This window comes from Castor canadensis, chromosome 17 (genome assembly GCF_047511655.1).
Source record: "Castor canadensis chromosome 17, mCasCan1.hap1v2, whole genome shotgun sequence".
In the NCBI taxonomy this organism is placed as follows: domain Eukaryota; kingdom Metazoa; phylum Chordata; class Mammalia; order Rodentia; family Castoridae; genus Castor; species Castor canadensis.
This window is the reverse complement of record NC_133402.1, coordinates 51984828-52006787: the sequence shown is the minus strand read 5'-3', so window position 1 is coordinate 52006787 and position 21960 is coordinate 51984828. Positions and strand designations below refer to the sequence as shown.

Genomic DNA, 21960 nt, shown 5'->3' with positions numbered 1-21960 from the left:
ACAATAGACGGATGATCTAGGATAGATGGATAATTGTCTATAATAGATAGATGATTCTCCTCTGGGAGACAAAAGTGGGAGAGAGTATGGCAGAGAGGTTTTTATTGGTTATCTTGCTCATGGCTCCCAGCATGGTGCACACCCCTGACCCAAAGCACAGTAAAATATATAGAGAGGAGGAAGCGAGACATGACAATGACAGGTGTTCCAATTTTGAATTAAACCAGTGAAAATGTAAGAAATTTTATCTTGTAGTTGTTTCCCCTGAATTCAGATACTATTGTCCCATCATAATATTTTTTAAAAATCTAATTGCACTTTGATTACCCATTTCTTTCCGTGGTACCTTTGTCAAGTCTAAATTTGAGCAAAAACTTCCTCAGATTGTCATCTGATACTCATAGGATTTTCAATTATGGAGAATGAGTAAAATCTGTTTGCTTTGTTTGGTGGCACTGGGGTTTGAACTCAGAGCCTCACACTTGTTGGCAGGTGCTCTACCACTTGAGCCACTCTACCAGCCCTGTTTGGTGAAGGGTTTTTTGAGATAAGGTGTCTAGAACTATTGCCTGGGCTGGCCTTGAATGGAAATCCTCCTGATCTCCGTCTCCTGAATAGCTAGGATTACAGGCATGAGCCACCAGCGCCCAACAAACTTGTTGTTTTAAAGTTCTTCCACTGGAACACTCAGAAATACTCTGGCTTTCAAAAAAAAAAAAGATACCTAAAGGATATGTATAAAGAAGGGGTATGGAATGGTAGATTTGCCTTATGCTTAGATGATTCCAAAAGAACTGGTTGGAAGTTCAAATTTCCAGTTCTCACTGCATAGTTTACAACTTCACACTGGCTTAATTGCTTCAGGGCACTAACTTTGCCTGGATGGTCTGAGGGTCCCAGGTCTAAAAGCAGAGTGCCCTGTGCATAAACACTTTGCTGGAATACAACTGTAATGACTTAAATCCCACTAGACTAATTCAAATGCATAACTCCTGAGGCAGTAACTTAGAACCAAGATTGTATGACTACATTGTCTGAGTTTGAATTCCAGTTTTATCACTTGCTAGCTGTGTGACCTTGGCCAATTTACCTGCCTTCTCCATTCCCTTTCTGTTTCTTCCCTGTAAAATGGAGGTGACCAGCCTATCCTCACCCCCAATGAAGGATTAAAGGAGTTAAGACAAGAGTTTGGGGCAGAATCTAAGACACAGAGATCAATAAATACCAGTTGTTGTGATTTAGCCTTCCCAAAAGGGTAGCTAGACAGTTTGCTTTGGGAGCCCCTGGAAGGAAGGTATTTGGGGCCATTCTGATTTAAATTCCTATTAACAATGAAGTTAAAATTTCAAACAAATGTCCTTCACCATTAAAGCCAAGTTTCCTGATACAACCCGTGAGCCCGGATACCCAGGCTCTCCTTGGTAACCCTGGTCACCAGATTCTCCACACACGCCCTGTCAAAATGAATAAAACTTAGTGAGTTCACCATGCAACATTCATGTTCCGGTTGAAGACAGTCTTCCTTGCAATCTGTCACTTGAATGCCCCAAAGGAAAGACTCAAAAAGGATTTGATGGGCCGTGATTCATCCTCCCCAGAGATGGAGCTGGAGAGGACAGGTGAGGGGTTCTATTCACACTGAGAAAATGTAAGACCAGGCTCTTTACAACATCTCACCAGTCACGGAAGTCAAAATACTTTGTTTAAATAACTCAGATTTGTATCATGCCTAATAACTGCTTTCTTAAAAGCCCAGCCCTCTCCTTAAGGTACAGGGATTTAATGCTCACTGGTGTCAAGAACTCTTATTTCATGCTTAGGAACTGAATGTTAAACAAGGTGACACTGGGATGAAGGCACACAAGCACAAGGAAAAACAACAGAAAACCAGAAGCCGGGCAGGGCACTGGACTTGCTATGTTGCCCAGGCTGGTCTTGAACTCTTGAGTTCAAGTGATCCTTCCGCCTCAGCCTCCTAAGTAGCTGAAACTACAAGTGGGTGCCACCAACCCAGACAGAAAATTGGCTTTAAAACCCTATAGAGTTTTAGCATTTACCTAGTTCTCTAGGCAAAGGGTGAGTTGTTCAAATGATTCACTTGGTAACTGGTGTAATTTCTCTTCCTAATTAGCATTTTCGTCTCTACAGAGAAGATACATTTTTTTGTGGTTGAGGATAAGACCAGTTTTGTGACTTATTCTGCCTTCTTTTTCATGTTGGTCACGGATAGACTGCCTCACTAATTATTCATAGATGTGCAAAGAGCAAAAACCTCAAACTCAGAATTAATCTATGTGGATCACATTACATGTGCGTCTCAAGTTTTTTAAACTATTTGACACTTCCATTAATCATTATTGTTATACTATTCTGGTTGTCAAGAGCTGGCTTCTAGATTTATAAATATGAACCAAGTTTTAAAAGGAATGTAGCAAGAAAGTTTGATCCAGCTTGTGAAATGCAATCTAGTTTGCATGTTGCATTAGTGATTTTCATAGGTGCAACATTTATGGAAACACTCTGGCTACACATGAGTTCAAATCCTTTTGTTATAACTCCACTCATCTATCCATATTAAGGAAATCATTTCAGCAAAGCCAAAGCAAGGATAAAACAAAAATCTCATAATATCATTTTTCTCTGTCACTGAACATAATATCTAACAAAAATAGAAATAACCTAAATTTCCAACATAAGAATAGTTTAGTAAGTTGTGGTATGTCAATCAAGTAAAATACAATATATTGAAATGATAAAGGGGAACAGGGGGGAGAAATGACCCCAACAATGTACGCACATGTGAATAAATGAATAATAAAAAATACAAAATAAAAAAAAGAAATGATAATAGGAAGATTCAGAAGCACAGAAAAGCAGAATATAGAATAGTATATGCATTATGATAACTCTTTATTATTTAAACAAGTAAAGGGAGCTAACACAAGAATAATTGCAGAAAGTTGGTAGGTTATGGACATTTTTAAAAATTAATGGTATTCTTAATTTGGTCATAACCACAAGCCTTGCTTTATTGCTAAAAAGATCTGTATATCAATCTGCCATAATATAATCTTTTCATAAATAAAATTTTATTTAGAATTCCATTTTATTATGCATCTTGCAAAAACCAGCAGATCTCATTTTATAGGCAATAATGAGCCATATTTTCCCAAGGCCCAAAGAATGCTGAATTTGGAGTTCACCCCGGAGACTGTGTTGTTTTCAGTAGGTCTCCCTGATCTTTAGCAAGTTACAGCCTCAGAACATAAATGGGTCTGTAAAACCAGCACTCCAACACTGGGTCAGCCAGAAAAATCACTGATGTGTTGGGTAAACTCAGCTTACCCTGAAGCCCAAAAAGAGTTATGATTCTACCTCTTATTAAAGAGGAAAACTTGAACGTTAAAGAAAAGCTTGAACAGGAATAAGAGCAACCTGCTATTGGGCCTCATCAAGGTTACAGTGAACAAAAAGGAAAGACTTCCAATTAAATCTCATAGCTTACACACATTTACACACATAGCTCCCAGGATGAAAGGATGCTATCCCAAAATCTGTCCCCACAAGACAACAGCACAAAAGCTCACAGGGTAAAATGCCTTCCTCAGGTTTAAGGAAGGATGAGTCACAAGTCAAGAAAAATAATTCAATCGGACACTGGTGGCTCATGCCTGCAATCCTAGCTACTCAGGAGGCAGAGATCAGGAGGATCATGGTTCAAAGCCAGCCCCAGCAAATAGTTCTGGAGACCCTATGTCAAAAAAAACCCACACAAAAAAGGGACAGCTGGAGTGGCTCAAGTGGTAGAGTGCCTGTCTAGCAAGCATGAAGCCCTGAGTTCAAACCCCAGTCCTGCCAAAAAAGAAAAGAGACTCCTCATGAACTTTGTGGTTAATTAGTAATAGACCCATAGAACACAAAACAACTGGGGAAAGGGGGCATTCAAGGAAAACAAAAGCCATAAATAAAGCTGTAAGTAGTGTTCACCTGGTCATCACGTGGACACTGAATTGATTTGACCAGAAGTAGAGAAAGTAAGTGGATTGCAAGGATGGGTTGGGAGGATATGTGTGGAGAAGGAGGTAGATGAGGTAAGAAAGCTGAACCTTCAGCCACAAATAATAAGAAATCAGTAACAAGCCAGGAGCCAGTGGCTCATGCCTGTAAACCTAACTCCTTGGAAGGCTAAGATCAGGAGGATCGTGGTTCAAAGCCAGCCAGGGCAAATAGTTCATGAAATCCCATTCCCAAAAAATAACCAAAGCAAAATGGATTGGAGGTATGGTTTAAGGAGTAGAGTGCCTGCTTTGCAAGTGCAAAGCCCTGAGTTCAAGCCCCAGTCCCACCAAAAGGAAAAAAAGGAAGAAATCAATAACAAAGTGAGATAAATCAGCCTCATTTCTCCTCTACCCCTAAGTCATGAGAATGCTAGAAAAAATATAAGCCGACTATAACCCGTCATGTCAGAGAGAACTCTATACAAAATAATTCATTTTGTACAAAAATCTCAATGAGTACCATGGTCTTTGAAATCAGACATTGGATTTGAATTAGATTTGATTAGCTATCACCACCAATTATTAACTGGGGGCCTCTGACAAATTGCTTCACTTGATAAACCTGTATTTCCTCTCTGACCCATAAAAATTCCTGGGGGCTGTGGAAAGGTTTGCATGAGATCCTATAAACAAATGTCAAGTGGGGCCAGATAAATGCTTGGTAAAATAGGACTCCTCGTGGGGATAACCCCCAGCTCACTATCAAACTACAGCCCATCGAGGACTGTTTGAATTGTAAGATACAGGGCCAGCTAGAATTGTAAGACAGGAGACCTTAAGAACATGTTAAAGTTGGAAACTGAAACTAAAAAAAAATTACCCAAGAATTAAGGGGTTTTGTACAACATCAGTTAAATTCAATTAATTTAATTACACATCGTCTCCCTTGGAAATTACAAGAGCTCAGCCCTTGTCCTGCATCTAGAGTGAGATGTGCTTATCAACTACAGGAAGTCCCTCTTGTTCAAATGGAAAACTCATCAGCAAAAGCAAAACCCAAATGAAATATTATAGCAGCCTGGGGAAAAGGGCAAAGAACCATCTAAACTTCCTTCCTTCATGAAAAAGATCTCCATAGTAACTTCCCACCCATGCCCCATGAACCTCCACCACCCCCAACACCGCTCCCCTGGACTTCATGGAGAACTACTGAAGTAGCCTTATGTGTGGATCAAAGAGAAGTCTCCAGAAAGCACTGACCTTCAACCCTGCCACACCTCGCCTTCCTTGAGACCCCTAAGAACACAAGCAGAGACCTCAGAGAAGGAAACAAGGCAATTCTCACCCAGCCTACTTCCCCCTCCATGAAACCAGGAGAAACACACCTGCCAGCAGTGACACCTACCTGAGGGCCCACACTTCCGGTTTCCCCTAGAGAAACTAGAACCTCCCTAAAAAGTAAGAGACAAAGGGAAGATCGGTTTAAGTACCATGTGCTCCCTGGTTTTATTCTCTATACTTGTGCTGCCCATCACAGAGGCAGCTAGCTACGTGTGTCAATTAAATCTGAATCAAATAAAATGACATAAAATCGAAAATTAACTCCTTAGTCAATACTGGCCACATCCCAAGTGTTCAGTAGCCACCAAGTGGCTGGTGGCTACCATATTGGATGGCACCCATGCAAAATACTTCCATGATCTCAGAAAGTTCTATTTGTTGCTGGTAGAGTGGCTCAAGTGGTAATAGTACCTGCCTCGCAAGCATGAGGCCAAGTTCAAACCCCAGTGTTGCCAAAAAAGATCTGTTAGTCAGCACTTCTCAAGAAATAAATGACATTGAATTCCAATGCCTCAAAATATCATTGTGTGGCCATCACTCCCTGAAGATTGTCCCTTTGATGACTCTTCAAGGTTTACCATGCTAGGACAGTGGTCACACATATTCTTCAACAAGCCATACTTACAATTTAAAAATATTGGCACTTCCGCCTTCTGTCTGGGTTATGTGGGATCCTTACTGGCAGATGAAACAGAAGACAGAAGGGGTGTCTCAGAAGGGGTGTCTCTGCCCATGGAGGGATCAATATGGGGTGGAGGGGTGAGACAGAGGGAGAGTTCTTGTAGCCACAATAGGAAATATTCCAGTGGGCTCAGCTCTGTAGAGTGAGACGTGGGAGAATAAGTAGTGTCCAGAGAATGAGTGAGTCATCTTTCAGCCCAGAGGGATACTTATTCAGTGATGCTATGTGCTAACTCCATGGAATATATGCACGGGAAAAGCATGTGAAATACAGACACAAAATGTTGTGTGCGCCTTTGCTTATTCCCAGTGCTAATTAAAATAGATTAAACTCTGAAGCAATTTAAACATTGCACAATATGAAGAATGTGTTAATCAAATTATGATAGAAATGTTTCTTGAAATATTATGTAACAAATTTTAAACATTTACCAAAACTTTATAAAGTAGGGCTAGGTATGAGAGCTCATGCCTGTAATCTCAGCTATAAGGGAGGCAGAGGTAGGAGGATCACAGCTCAAGAACAGCCCCAGGCCAAAAGCATGAAACCCTATCTGAAAAACAACCAAACCAAAAACAGGGCTGGGGGTGTGGCACAAGTGGTAGCATGTTTGCCTAGCAAGTGTGAATCCTTGAGCTCAAACCCAAGTACTTCAAAAAAAAAAAAAACTTAATAAAGTTTATATAGGCAATATAAACATAAAGGAAAAAATTCAAGATGGAGGCTGCATCATTGGTAAAGTTTTTGCTGTTGTTTTTTGTCACTGCTGGGGTTTGAACTCAGGGACTTACACTTGCTAGACAGGTGCTCTACCACTTGAGCCACTCTGCCAGCCCTCTATACTGGCAGTTTTGCTTAAACTCTGTGATGGATTTATCAAAGTTTGTGTCTGTGGTAGAATTCATTACATCTTTTTTGAGGGTATTAAATGTTTCGTGATACATCTTAATATTTTCTAAAAAGCACTGATTTTGATTTAAGACTACATGTGTCAAAATATGCAAATAATAGGCATTTCCAAATGTTCAGATTACAGCACGATGGAGGGGAAACATCTAAACAGTTAGCTAAACTCTTCACTTGTCTACTTGGTACTCTGTGTTGTTTTGGTTGTAAGATTTACCTGCACAGCTCTGCTATTCTGAATTGCACTTCTGACTTCTTGTGATTGTACTCTTTAGAAGTACAATATTTATTTTGAAATATTGTGTTTATTGACAAAGTCAAATGTGTCATAATAAAAATGCACACTGTATGAAACTGTAAGAGTACAAATTACAAAGTACCTCTTAAGCAAATTCTCTTACAGGAGGCAACTGGGAACAGATTAAATTTTGCAAAATTCCAAAAATTTTCTGTGCTCACAGTAGGTGTAAGCATATCTTTTCATAAACTTGAGTAGGCATGCTGTAAACACTGTCATAAGTTTTTATCTTTTTACTCAGCTTCTTTTGAAGAACCTTAAGAGCAACACAAAGAAATACATTTATTTCACTTTTTTAAGTTTATAAAGTGAAAAATAGTTTGTGCTATGATGTTATTCTTTTAAGGGTTGCTAAATTATGTGAAAGAGTCATTTATCTCAAATACGATACAAGGAAAATTTATCCCTCAGAATATGTGCATGAATGTATTGGATTTGAATGTGGAACCAGCCCTTCCACAAATAGAGTCAGGATTGGTTTCTGTCTATATGTTAAGGAAGGAAACGATGATTCCACATTTAAAAAAATATTATACTACAACATTTTTAATAAGACATAGGACCCTTATCTAACTTTCCATCAGCCATTTCTTCACTCCTGGAAATACTGATATTATTCCTCTACATTTTACTTTCCTGTGTTCCCAATTTTCTGTAGTAAATGCTACCTCTGTGGACTTCTTGTAGAAGTAGGTGTGTGGGAAAGGGCTGGAGATAAAGCCCTCTCACAATAGGTCTGGATAGAATAAGCGTTCTTTCTTTAAAGGCATTTTTTTCTTGCTTCCGTACTAAATAGCATTTTGCAGGCAGCATAATGAAATTATCTGGGCAGATGCAGAGTCACTGGGTAAAAGATGGTTGGGATACAGGAAATTTGCAGTCTCAGAGCATCACTCCCCGATCGCTTCTTCATTAGAAACAAAGGAAAGCATGTTCACAATGGGAAATCTGTTGAACATAATCAAATGATTAGATTCAGTGTCACCAGTAATGACACAATCTGACACTGTGGCCCTCCAAGTCACTGAGACGCACATAGTATTGCTGAATCTCCTCCCAAAATGTTCAGCCTGACTTACTTATGAAGAAACAATCAGACAAACCCTAACTGAGGGAAGTTTTGCAAAATAACTGGTCTGAATGTCAATGTCACATCAACAAACAAAATACTGGGCAACCATTGTGATGAGAGACCACCAAACGTACCACATAACACTTGGTTGGATCCTGAAACAACACAGGTGAAAGACCACCGCTGGGGTGTTACAAACTGACTATTCGGGTCTCCCCAATAAAAACAACTGATGTTGAAACTTTAGCCCCCAGGCAGGCCTTTAGGAGATAAGATAGGCATGAGGTGGCATCCTTATGAAGGGGTGGGGGCCTAATAAAGAGGCCTGAAGGTGCCCTCTTGCTCTTTCTGCCACATCAGCTTACAACCAAGAAGTGGAAGTGGGCCCTCACCAGACAGCAATCTTCCAGTGCCTTGATCTTGGGTTCCCCAGAACTGTGACTAATACGTGTTGTTTAAGTCACCCAGTTTTCTGCACTCTGTTACAGTGGCCCAAGTGACTAAGACAAGGGGCAAGTGGAGAAATTTAAATATGGACTGTGTATTAGAAAATAATATATTATGAGCATAGAATAATGTCCTTTTTCTTAAAATATACTTGTTGCTGGTTGTGATAGAACACACCTGTAAACCCAGTTACCACAGAGGCATAGGCAGGAAGATCATAGTTCAAGTCCAACCCTGAGCAAAAAGCAGAAGATCCTGTCTGAAAATAACTAAAGCAAAAAGGGGGCTGGCAGTGTGGCTCAAGTGGCAGAGCACCTGCCTAGCAAGTGCAAGGCTCTGAGTGCAAATCCCACACCACGAAAGAATTCTACTACTACTTATGTATGTATACTTGTATACTTGGTGAACATACATAAGTAAAGTGTCACAAAGCTTTTAATTGATCCTCAAATGGCTCAGCAAAACACACTTTCTATCACTTGCACAGAGAGAAATAAAGCAAATACGGTAAGGATGGCTGTTCATTCTTGCAACTACAACTTTTTTCTTGAGATGGGATATTTGTCAAAATGAAAAGTTAGGGTGAAAAATAATCCAAGTTCATTGTGGACAATGACCACAATTCAGAGTGCAAAGTTAAGGGCAAGAAAAGCATAGGGAGGGATGTTTTCTACAAATTTGGACTCTTGTTGAATACACTGTTTTGTAAACCTGCCCTTTTTTTTTTTTTTTTTTTGTGGTGTTGGTACTGAGGTTTGAGCTCAGGCCTACACCTCCAGCCCCTTTCTGCTTTAGGTTGTTTTTTTCAGATAGAGCCTCACTTTTCCTCTTCAGGGCCAGCCTCTGATACAATCCTCCTATCTATGACCTCCAATGTAGCTGGGTTCACAGGGACATGCCACCATGCCAGGTTTGTTTGTTGAGATGGGCCTTGCTAACTTTTTGCCCAAGCTGGCCTCGAACCACTCCCAATCTCCACCCTCCCCCCAAGGAGTAACTGAGATTACAGACATGTGCCACCACCCCCAGCCAAAACTTCATTTTTTTAACTTAAAATCAAATTGTAGGTGCAATATTTCTTTATCAAGAAATTGTCTTCTATGTTTTGTGTCACTGACTAACAATATTCCATTGTGTGGAAGCACCATTGTGTATCTAAGTGATCTCTTAGTAGAAATTTGAGTACTTTTTACTGTTTTAAAATCATTTGCAGTGACATCCTTGGAGCTAAATCTTTATGTTGGTCCATGATTAGTTTCTGGGTCAATTTCTGGGACTGGAAAGGCTAGATCAAAGGACAGACACATTTTAAGCTGTGGCAGACACAGTGGAGGTAGACACAACAGCTTTTCGCCTTTACTACAAAAATCTCAGTTTTCTTTTTTGTTTTGGTGGTACTGGGGTTTGAACTCAGGGTCTTAACCTTGCTAGACAAGCAGGCAATCTACCACTTGAGTCATGGCCCCAGCCAAAAAATCTTAGCTTTGTTGAGACAACAATATACCCAGCTCCAAAGGGTGCATTCCAGAGAGCCAGGCCAAGTATGGCTATCCTGTTTCCTTTTGTCTGAGATTTGCTTTCTCTGGATCTCTTGAAACAGGCCTATGGCAGGTAGGGACCTCGGGATCCAGTGTGAGCTAACCAATATGAAGGGGCAATTGCTGGCAGCGCCCTGGGGAAAGGAAAGAAGTCCCTTTCCTTCTGGAATTTTATATAAAGGTAAAGACAAAAAGCTCAGAGCTGCCACACCCAAGGACCAAAGGCTGACACTGAGGATGGCAGTGTGGAAGAACAAGGCTGAGTCCCTGACCACGTCACAGGCTTCCATGGTGTCATTGAGATGGCCTGCCAAACCTGGCATCACACATTTATTAGCTAAAACAGTACTAGTCAGGCTTTTCTGTCACTTACATATTTAAAAACATTAAAAAAAAAAACTAAAAATAACAGCCCTAATTGCCTGTTGCTTTCCCAAAAAAGCAACTCTCCCCAGAAATGTTGCTCTCACACTTCTGACTGGCGTGATTGATTCTCCATTCCTTCCCCAAAACTAGGTATGTAATCAAGTTTCCCAGCTTGGGTGGAGAGATGGCTTGAGCAGAGGTCCTTCCCCATCAAACTGCAACACTGAATCTGCTCTTTGGTTGTCTCAAAGTAATAGCAAGGGGAGACTGTCCCCTAATGGCCTATCTGCCAATAACACTCCAACTAGAATGTCAGCATGCCTGGCTGCCAGCTTATGCTGGCAGGGAGTAACTTGCCTCCAAAATCTATTCAAAGGATATTTAGTGCCAGGTGCCAATGGCTCATGCCTGTAATCCTAGCTACTCAGGAGGATGGTGGGTCAAAACCAGACCCTATCTTGGAAAAAACCCATCCCAAAAAAGGGCTGGTCGAGTGGCTCAAGGTGTAGGCCCTGAGTTCAAACCACAAAAAAAAGAAAGGGTATTTCATTAGCTCCCTTCTTTAAGCCTAGCATGGGAGCAGAAGCCCTGGGGAACACAAATTCAGCATGACATGGAACCTCAGAAGGTTACAATTTCTGTTTGCACACAATTCGGGGATCTGAGGTCTGTGACTGTGGGGCTCTTACTTGTACTTGTGGCACAGCAGTGATGGATCCAGCCCTGCACAGTTTGTCTAGAGGCTTGGGTTCCTTCCCAAGAGCAAAACTTGAGCAAGCCATGGAGCCAGGCTCAGTTTATACACAGATTACGGTAGGTCATACCTGCAATCTCAAGGTAGAAGGATCATGGTCCCAGGTCAACAAGGACAAAAATGAGAAACTCTATCTGAAAAAGAAACTAAAGCAAAAAGGACTGGGGATGTGGCTCGAAAGGTAGCGTGCCTGCCTAGCAAGCACCAGAAATGTTAGTTCAAACTCCAGCATTGCCTCCCCCCCAAAAAAAGTACACAGATCCTCACCATTCTTTCCATAACAACCACCAATTCATGCAAACAATGGTTTCTCTGTTCATCCCATCTTACAGACGAGGAAGCTGAGGCCCACATGGGCTAAGGGTTGCTTCCCTGCAGTTTCCATAGTCCAATCCCTTTGCCAGTGGAGTGGCCATTCACGGAGCTCTCTCTCTCTGAGCTCAACTCATCAAAAGGGAACATTCAAGTCCTAGAGGTTTTCGCACACAGCTACATAATAATGGTCTTGTGATGAGCTGAACTGAACACCAAACCTGGACATATAAAACACAGATGGCATTTGGCCACAATCTAGGGAGGACAGCGAGTGTCCCAGGGTTTTGCCAAAGGATGCAAAGATAACGGTTTGAAGTAAACAGAGGCTCCCCTCCACTTCCAACATCGTGCTGTGCAACCTCACTGCTGAAAATAAGGAATGAGGAGATGTGAGAACTCAGGGGTTATTTTCATCATTTTTTCAGAATCATGCATTTTAATGTCTGGGATATAAAAATGACTTCCAAGAAATTGCATCTGTCAAGTTAACAAGTCGTTTTCCTTCTGTGATGTCTCCTATCATGAGGCTTCTAGCCTTCGGAACCACATCTCATCTTTTACACAGGCGAGGACCCATCTCCGTCAATCAGTGCCGGCTGGGAAGGCAGCAAGGCAGTAGCATCCTGGTCCTGGGCTTCTTTTATACTGATGCGTCATTCACGTCAATAAAGAATAAAAGAACGTTTAAAAAAATTCAGCATCATTACAAACTTGGAGGAAGGGGGGTAAAACTGGAATGACTATGAGCGTCAATCGGTCTGATCATTTTGGTAATGAGAGAACCAAGGACGAAAGAGGTACAGTAATCTAGCAAGTGTTACTAGCCTTGTGGGAGATTGGATTTGTACAGGAAATAAAGCTGTAAGTCAAGGGTGCAAGGATGAGGGTGTAAGTGGAGATGAGCGGTCAGGCTCCTGGCTCCGTGGATAGTGGAGCCCCATAGGTTTGCTGTCCAGAGTCCTGTGCTGATCCAACAAGAATGCCCACGTTTTATCCATTGCATGTGTGCCTGTCGCCCCACGCAAACAGAGACATCTTACCTGATGTCCACGCCTTCCTTTTTCTCCCTTAGGGCCTTGGATGTGACTGTCAGTGCCAGCATCCTCCTTAGAAAATAAAAAGGCTTCTTACTTCAAATGGACAGCAAAAACAGGAAAAGAAACTATAAGAACGATGACAGAAGAGGAGGAGGAGAAGGAAAAAAAAAGAAAGAAAGGGCAGGAGGGAAGGAGGGAGGGAGGAGCAAGCACAGTCAAAGGGGGCCCTTTCCATTGCCCACACCTGCTTGGTCATACCAGACACCCAAAGCAATTAAATTCCCACCTCTTTCTGAATCCAATCTTTCCATAAAATGGGCTTTTCTCTCAAATCTTCCCTTGCAATATAGTAAAGATAGGTTGCCTAGATGCCTCACCAATGAAAAATAAGTTGCCCTTTGCCTCTGTCAAATGCACAAACAGTCCCGGAATTAAAGCAGAAGAAATCCCCCAACCATCACTCACAGGATCGCAAAACTGCATTGTTCACACAGGGGTATTTATGTGCTGCGGGAGTGAGGGGTACGACGAGGTGCAGGCTGGTTGGCTGGTTCTGCTACAGGACTTCTGATAGGGTGCACGTTCGCACCGGCGGCAAGGTAAACTCCCGGAAGAGAAGCGGGGACGGCGCCATCTTGTGCCAGAGATGGAGAAGTCGGGCGGGTGGTGCGATGCCGCAGGGTATTTGCATGAACACAGGATGTCCGGAGAAATGCAAGATGTCCCAGGAAGACAAACAACCGCAAAATGTTCCAGGGCAAGGTCAAGACAGAATGGCTCGCAAAGGGAGCCTTGTCTCCGACATTTCCCCCTTATTCTTATACAAACGTGACCAGAATATGTCGGCTTATTGAGAGGGGATGACAGAGGCCCAGTTCCTCAGGGTGGAGATCATTTTTGCTTTGTAAGCAAGCGTCCTTTCTCCTCGGCATGTTTTTTGAGGAGGCGGATTTTTTTAGGAGCATGCCAACCGCCATGCACCAGGGCATGTCATACAGAGGTCTTGGGTCTGGGGATCCTAGGATCCACCCTCCTGCAGTCTTACCTGCACCCTCGTTTAGAAAAGCCTTTATGATCACTCTCCCTGGGTGCTGCCTCCCCCAAGCAGAGGGGCCCAGTGGAGGAGGGCCCAATGGGCGATGAGTGGTCAAGAATGTTATATAAGAAGAGGGGGTGGCAGAGAGAAAATTTGGAAACCCAGATGGAGCATTTAGCGAGTTTCTATTGAAAGGAAGGTCTCAGGAGCACGGTCTTCCATATCCAGGCGATGATAATGGACCTGTATAGGCTTAGAGGCTAAGGTGTTAATTTGTTCTTTAATGAATTGTATCAGCCTGTTTATAATGCAGGGCCCTATGATCACAATTAAAAGTAGACCTAGCAAGGGGCCTAATAGTGGAAGAAGGTAGGGTAGAATTCCATTAAGCCCAGTCCAGAGGGGGTTTTCAAATAGCTCCCTTCGTCTCTTTTCTAAATCTTCTTAAAGCTGTTTAATTTTGGTGCGTACTATGCCTGATTTATTGGCATAAAAGCAGCATCTTTCCCCTAAGGCCAAGCAGATACCTCCCTGGTTGGCTGTTAGCAGATCTAAGCCTCGCCTGTTCTGAAGGACCACTTCTGCCAGGGAGTCTATTTGGTCCTGTAAATCCTTAATGGTTCCAGATAGAGTTTGTACGTCATCTATAAGTTGTTGAGAGAGGCGACGGTAAGAGTGTATAGCCGTGCCTAAGCCAGCTGTACCTGTGCCTACAGCTGCTGTTATTCCAAGGCTGGCAAGGAGCGGTAAGGCTTGTATTGCCCGTTTATGTCTTTTAATTAAGGTGTCTAAGCTAGGAATGGGCAGAGGTTCATCTCCTGAGACAACAGTAATATCTGGGAGTAATAAGGCAACAACACAGCCACCAGTCCAATTTGCTGGAAGCCTGGGGAAGGCTGAGTTTCCTCCACACAAAAAAACTGTACCGTTGGGGGGACAAAGAGCTGGGGTGGGTGAGGAATAATTTAGAACTGATGAGCAATTTCCAAAAGAACTAACCCCAACGTCAATATCATAAGAATTATTTTGCATCCTGCCTTGAAGGCATACTGTAGGTGCATCCATAGGCTGTACTTTAAAGGGAAGTCCAGATTGGCAGGTATCCTGATTATTTATGGTGGAGTTAACAGGTATTGCCATGGGCATTATTGCTCCTGTGGTCATGCAAAGCCAGCGATCCTTAGCAAGGGTGGGGTTGGAAGTGTTAAGCAAGGAGAAGGTACTTCCCAAAATATCTAATGTATTGGGATCTAAATCTGGAATCTGAGATTTAGGCAACATTAAGGGGTGATATGTGAGTTCGGGGATTTGGGGTTTTAAAAGCTCGATTATTTGAAGATGTTTGACAGCATCCGTGGGTCCTCCACCATCAGAGACCCCTGTAGGAGGGCGGGAAGCCGTCTGCATAGCATTTTGCCCAATTTTAACAAGTTTTAAAGTACCATTATCAAAGGGTGCACTTTTGAGAATGTCATTAATCAAGTTCCAATAAGAAAAGGCGGTCACAGGGACCTTTTCGGGGCCAAAAGATTTATAATAGTCTTTTAAACAGTCTCCGACCCGGAGCCATCTTTTACCATCAATGGTTCCTTCAAGAGGAAACCAAGGACATAGGTCTCCTATGTAAGAAAAGAATGACTTTAAGTCCTTTTTCTTAACACGCGCCCCTCGCGTCTTGAGGGCCTCCTTGAGGCCTGACAGAAACAAATCATGTGACGACACTGCTTGTCCTGTGGTGGGCCACTCACCGTTCGCCGTCCTCACTCTCCTCCTGGATCTGTCTCTCGGTTGCGTTTGCCGAGGCGATCGCGAACTCCGCTTGGCGCCTGGTCTTCCCGGAGGATGGTGTTCTCCCCGCAATCAAAGGAATAGCTACAGCCACGTTGGGCGCCAGATGTCCCGTCCTGCAGGACACATCAGCGTGGGTAGCGAACCTAGAAGGGGAAGAATGAAGGGACAAGAGACACGAAGGAGACAGCAAGACAGGAAATCTGATCAAGCTGCAAAACTTCATTGTTCACACAGGGGTATTTATGTGCTGAGGGAGTGAGGGGTACGACGAGGTGCAGGCTGGTTGGCTGGTTCTGCTACAGGACTTCTGATAGGGTGCAAGTTCGCGCCGGCGGCAAGGTAAACTCCCGGAAGAGAAGCGGGGACGGCGCCATCTTGTGCCAGAGATGGAGAAGTCGGGCGGGTGGTGCGATGCTGCAGGGTATTTGCATGAACACAGGATGTCCGGAGAAATGCAAGATGTCCCAGGAAGACAAACAACCGCAAAATGTTCCAGGGCAAGGTCAAGACAGAATGGCTCGCAAAGGGAGCCTTGTCTCCGACATTTCCCCCTTATTCTTATACAAACGTGACCAGAATATGTCGGCTTATTGAGAGGGGATGACAGAGGCCCAGTTCCTCAGGGTGGAGATCATTTTTGCTTTGTAAGCAAGCGTCCTTTCTCCTCGGCATGTTTTTTGAGGAGGCGGATTTTTTAGGAGCATGCCAACCGCCATGCACCAGGGCATGTCATACAGAGGTCTTGGGTCTGGGGATCCTAGGATCCACCCTCCTGCAGTCTTACCTGCACCCTCGTTTAGAAAAGCCTTTATGATCACTCTCCCTGGGTGCTGCCTCCCCCAAGCAGAGGGGCCCAGTGGAGGAGGGCCCAATGGGCGATGAGTGGTCAAGAATGTTATATAAGAAGAGGGGGTGGCAGAGAGAAAATTTGGAAACCCAGATGGAGCATTTAGCGAGTTTCTATTGAAAGGAAGGTCTCAGGAGCACGGTCTTCCATATCCAGGCGATGATAATGGACCTGTATAGGCTTAGAGGCTAAGGTGTTAATTTGTTCTTTAATGAATTGTATCAGCCTGTTTATAATGCAGGGCCCTATGATCACAATTAAAAGTAGACCTAGCAAGGGGCCTAATAGTGGAAGAAGGTAGGGTAGAATTCCATTAAGCCCAGTCCAGAGGGGGTTTTCAAATAGCGCCCTTCGTCTCTTGGCCTTAGGGGAAAGATGCTGCTTTTATGCCAATAAATCAGGATAGTACGCACCAAAATTAAACAACCAAACAACCGCAAAATGTTCCAGGGCAAGGTCAAGACAGAATGGCTCACAAAGGGAGCTTTGTCTCCAACACCTTAAACTCTGATGTCATCAAAAGAGCTACATATGCAATTTTAGGCCATTGTATTGTTTTAAATTACAGAAATGAAAACAGTAGTAAATTTTGGCCATTAATAAGCCACATATATATAGTTTTTAAATTATATGGGGGGCATTTGTATTGCATTAAAAGATTCACTTTTTAAAATTTTTTAAATATTAATTTCTTAATATATCTTTTAAGAAAGAATTGTAAAAAATACTAATGAACTTATTTGTCTTCTTTAGTTTTGCTGTTTGTGTTTGGAGGAAAATACAAAAGGAAGGAAAGGAAGGAAATAGAAGACTTTCATTGAACTCCTTTTAAATAGGCCCCCAAGGCCAATGTGATGAGAAAGGAGCATGTTTTCCTCGTTTTAGAGCATACTGAGTAAATTTGTTAGAGTCTGGTGAGGACAGATCCCTTCCTTACAGAAATATGATACTGCAGGCCTATATTGAGACCACTGAAAGTCCATTTTGATCAGGAATCTAGCAAAAGGGCATTTTATGACAAACTGGGAGAAAGATTATAAATTAATGACAAATGCCCCTTGTAATATTAAAACAGAAATTTTTATGACTTAATTTTAGAGTTTTTTCTTTTAAATCTCCAATCATAGTCTTCCTAGGGCTTCACCAATATTTTTATTTAGATAAACATTCTTAGAGATAATTGAGGGAGCCTACCGTTTAGGTGCAGATTTGGTATCTCATCTTCTCTCCAGGTAAAACAAGTATATGAAAAATCTGCTTTATATGACAGTATTTATTTTTGTTCAAATCAGTAGTAAAGAATTGTCTATGGAGGAAAAGATAGAATGAATGTGTAACCTTTGAAAGGTTACTATTAAGGGGTGATAAATTTTTTCACATTTTTTAGCAGTCGTATGGATGCAAGTCAAGGCCTCATTGCTTACTAGGCAGATGCTGTACATTAGCCAGTCTTCCAGCCCAGGAATATTTAATTTTTGTTAAATAAAATTCCAAAGGAAATAGCTTTTTCATCATATTTATTAAAAAAAGAGAGCTGTCTGATAACGTTTGCCATTTATGCCCCTTACTTATAGGCGATTTTGGTCACGTCGTTGGACAGGAGCTGGGGAAGGGCTCCCATCCCCTTACCTCCACTGATTTGTTCAACATTGTTTGGATTATGCAAAGAACTTTTCTATACCTTTTTATGTCATATAAGTTTTAGAACTACAGAATGTTGTATGTTAGCTAAGTCCTGTGAAATTAACAATGCTTTAAAATAACTCTGAATGGCAAATCCATCTTACCAAATCCATGAAAGGAGAAATGAGAGAGAATATACCAAGACCCAGCAATCTTTACATGCTAACTTGCAATTGTAATTTATGATACAAAAGTCCTGTGTTTAAAAGATTTTCTTAAGTGAAGAAACTAAAGGCAAAAATATGATAAAATGTCATTAATAAAAAACAAAGTAAGGCAGTTTACAATTATAAAGTGTTTTTAAATTGAACTGTTGACAGAACATGCAAGTAAACTCAAGCATTCTCATGAGTAGTGAAAAGAACAAAGGTGTAACTGGCTGGTGGCATGGTGTTTGGGGAAGTGATCACAAGAATATAAGAGGTGGGAGGCTGTGATGAAGAAGCTATTGTATTTTCTACTTTTATTGTTAATAATGGCAAGAGTAAAGGGTGCTAAGGGTGAATTCAGTTACAAGTTTGGAGTATGTGAAGTGTGCTTCTTGGGACTTTTCTCCCAGAAATGGGCCAGGTAAAAATCATGTGTCATAGATCATCACAGCATGGTGGGGATGTGAGTGGCTCAGGTGCAAGAAAACCACCACTTGATGCACAACTTCTATATAAGCTTTCAATGTTCCTACAATCCTAGGAATGAGGTATGTGTCTAAAAAGAATTTTGGATCAAAGTGTGCTGCTTATGAAGGAAAATTCTTCTGGACATTACCCCACATGCCCACAGTTTTCACTGGGTCACAGAAGGACATTTTACCATTTTGCCAGAAAAAGAATGGCAGTTGTGGCAACTGAGTGATCAAATGTATGGGTTCCATCCATCCAGGTTTCTTGGTTTGTACCATCACACTAAGGGATGTGGTATTTAGAATCCAACTGGGGCTCATTTGAAACTCTCATACAAAACTCTCATTTTCTAAAAGGCAGATACCCGAAACAGATATTAAGAGTGGGTAAATTACAAAGTACATCCTAAATTCTTCACAAGGCAGCACAAAAGGAACAGAGACAAGTAAGGCATCACACAAAAAAAGGAAAAGCAAAACAAACTTCAAGGCAGGGCAATGCCCCATCTCCTACCTGGTGGTCTCCCATGATGATGCAGGACCAGTGTGACATTCTGACTGGCTGGACAAAACTTCTGTCACTGGAGATGGGTTGAAGAGATTGTCAGTGGAGTAGAAATACTCAATTCATTACTCATGGTTTTTGTGGTTTTTAAATTAATCAAAGAAAATAATTTTAGGACAAATTTTGAGGTAAAAGGCTGCCAAAGGATTTATTAAGACAAATCAGGTAAATGCACACAAAGCAAAGTGGAGTGCAGGTGTCAGACACATGGAGAACTTCTTCCACCAAGTCTATTTACATTAGCTAAATGAAGTTAGGGAATTCAGCTTAAAATTTTTTAAATAAGTATTTCTTTCTAGACACGTCACTTTTAATCATTTTGTTATGTAATTTTTTCATATTATCTAAGTATGGAGAAATTTTGTCTGACATACAAAACGAGTGTGTTATGACATAAATGCCTATTTTCTTATTGTTTTGGACATTTTTCATCAACAGAACTGATATACCAGGCATTCACTGATTGTGGAATCATCTAGGACAGGAGGAATTATAGAATTGTTTTACATTTCCTACATATTTTAAGTTGGTGAGGAGGAGTGTGTTGGAAGGAAACAGGTATGATTTCATAAAGATCATTTAGTACAATATTCAAATTTATAGCCCTAGTCTCTGATTCTGCCTTTTCTGTCCATGCCACCTACACATATTTTACTCTGCTGTAGTATGATTACTTAATCACCAATCCGGTTATTAACAAGCCTCTATAAAGAATCTTTCCAGGTTTTTTGAGTTCTCTACTGGGGAACCTGAAAAAACACATAAAACATGACCTCAAAAAACACTTGTTCTTCAGGATGCTTACTAGTTGCGTTCCTCAGAGTAGATGTCCTGGAATACTGAGCTCTACCTGGATACATGGATTAATTTCAGGCTAATGGCATCTTCAAGACAGGTTGTTCTCTTTTCATTGGAGACCTGCAAAAAAATCCAGGACATATTACTACGAAGACAGGAGAACCTCTACCCAAATATTGAATACCACTTGCTCTGCACTGCTCTATGACCACTTTATCGCCTACCTCATTCTTAACAACATTCAATCAATAATCGTTTAGGAACTGCTCTGTTATCTCTCTGAGAACCTGTGAGAAAACAAGCACAAATGTGTTTCATGATACAATTTCTTCTACCAGGATGCCTCTCTGTTACCTTGACTACCAACATTGTTGATGTACCCTTCAACTGTACCGGAATACATGGATGAACGGGAGGTGACCTGCACCATCTCAAGTGCCCTTCTTTGTTTGAATATTTATTTTTATTAGCATAGATTAGTTGTACAAAGAGCTTTTAATTTATGTAGATGCATATAATGAAGTTTGACTTAGTGACCCTGTCTGTATTTCTTTCCCATAACTTGGCTCCCCTCAACTTTTTAACAGTATTTGGGGGCATCACTATGCTATATATATATGAATATATATACATATTTACACGACTATTATATAATATATATTTATAATATATAATAATGCTACTTTTGTCTTATTATCCCCCCCAATGCTCTCTCCTTTACGCCTTCCACTTATACCAATTCGTCCTCCAACAGTCCACCTTTTGCAATCATGACAAATAAATTTTTTTAGGTCTAGATTCCCTAAACGAGTGAAAATATGCCATACATATCTTTATTATTTGTGGCACTATTGGTAAAACCCAGGGTCTGACATTTGAAGGCTTGCACTCTGTCTTGAACCCTGCCTCTGGATCTTTTTTTTTTTTTTTTAGTTATCTTTTGAATAGGCCTCAATGTTTTACCCAATGTTGGCCTTGGACTACACTTCACCTACCTATATCGTCCTGCTGAGCTGGGATTACAGGTGTTCACTATGTTATGCTTATTTGTTGCAATAGGGAGTCACTACTGTTTTGTCTGGGCTGGCCTTGAACCCAATCTTCAGGATCTCTGCCTCCAGAGTACCTGGTATTACAGACAATCACCATATGCAGCAATGATACTTGTCCTTCTGAGCTTGCCTTGCCTCACTTCACATCATGGTCTCTAGTTCCATTTATTTTCCTGCACACAATATAATTTCTTTCTACTTTATGCCTGTAGAATACTCCATTGTACATATGTACCATATTTTCTTTTCCTTTCTTGACTAGGCACCTGCAAAACATCCTGTCCTTACAACTAGTCCCAAGGATGACAACAAAGAAAATGCTTACCTGGTAACTGGGATTTCCCATCATGTGGGGCCACTCAGCTCTTTTCCAGTTGAAATGAGATCTCACTAACATTTTGAGAGATTGGGCCTCAACCTGTGATCCTCCTGATTGCCTTCTCATGAGTAGCTGTGATTACAGGTGTGAGTTCCCAGCCCTTTTTAGGGAATCATGTCAGCCTGTGTTTATATTGGGATACATCAAAGGAATATATATGTGTATCATTTTGTATTTATTTTTGTTATTTCTTAGGGGATATATGTTATTTACTTTTTGCTGGTATGAAAGTTTTTTAGGTTTTAGTAGGACTTATATTTGTTAAGGAATGGTAAAGGAATTCATGCTAAAAAGCTAGATGTGAGATGTTGGACCATATAGGAAAAGTAGTGGAAGCCTCAGACGTCCCAGGAATGAGTAATTACAGACTTTGGAGTAGAGCTTACACTAGCCCCATCAGAAGCAGAGATATTACTACTGCTACCAAGCCCATTCT

General features: G+C 41.4%; 1 pseudogene; it reads right to left on the bottom strand.

Moving 5' to 3' along the window:
• Nucleotides 1-21960, bottom strand: part of LOC109675607 (collagen alpha-4(VI) chain-like) — a 152382-nt pseudogene that overhangs the window by 52708 nt on the left and 77714 nt on the right.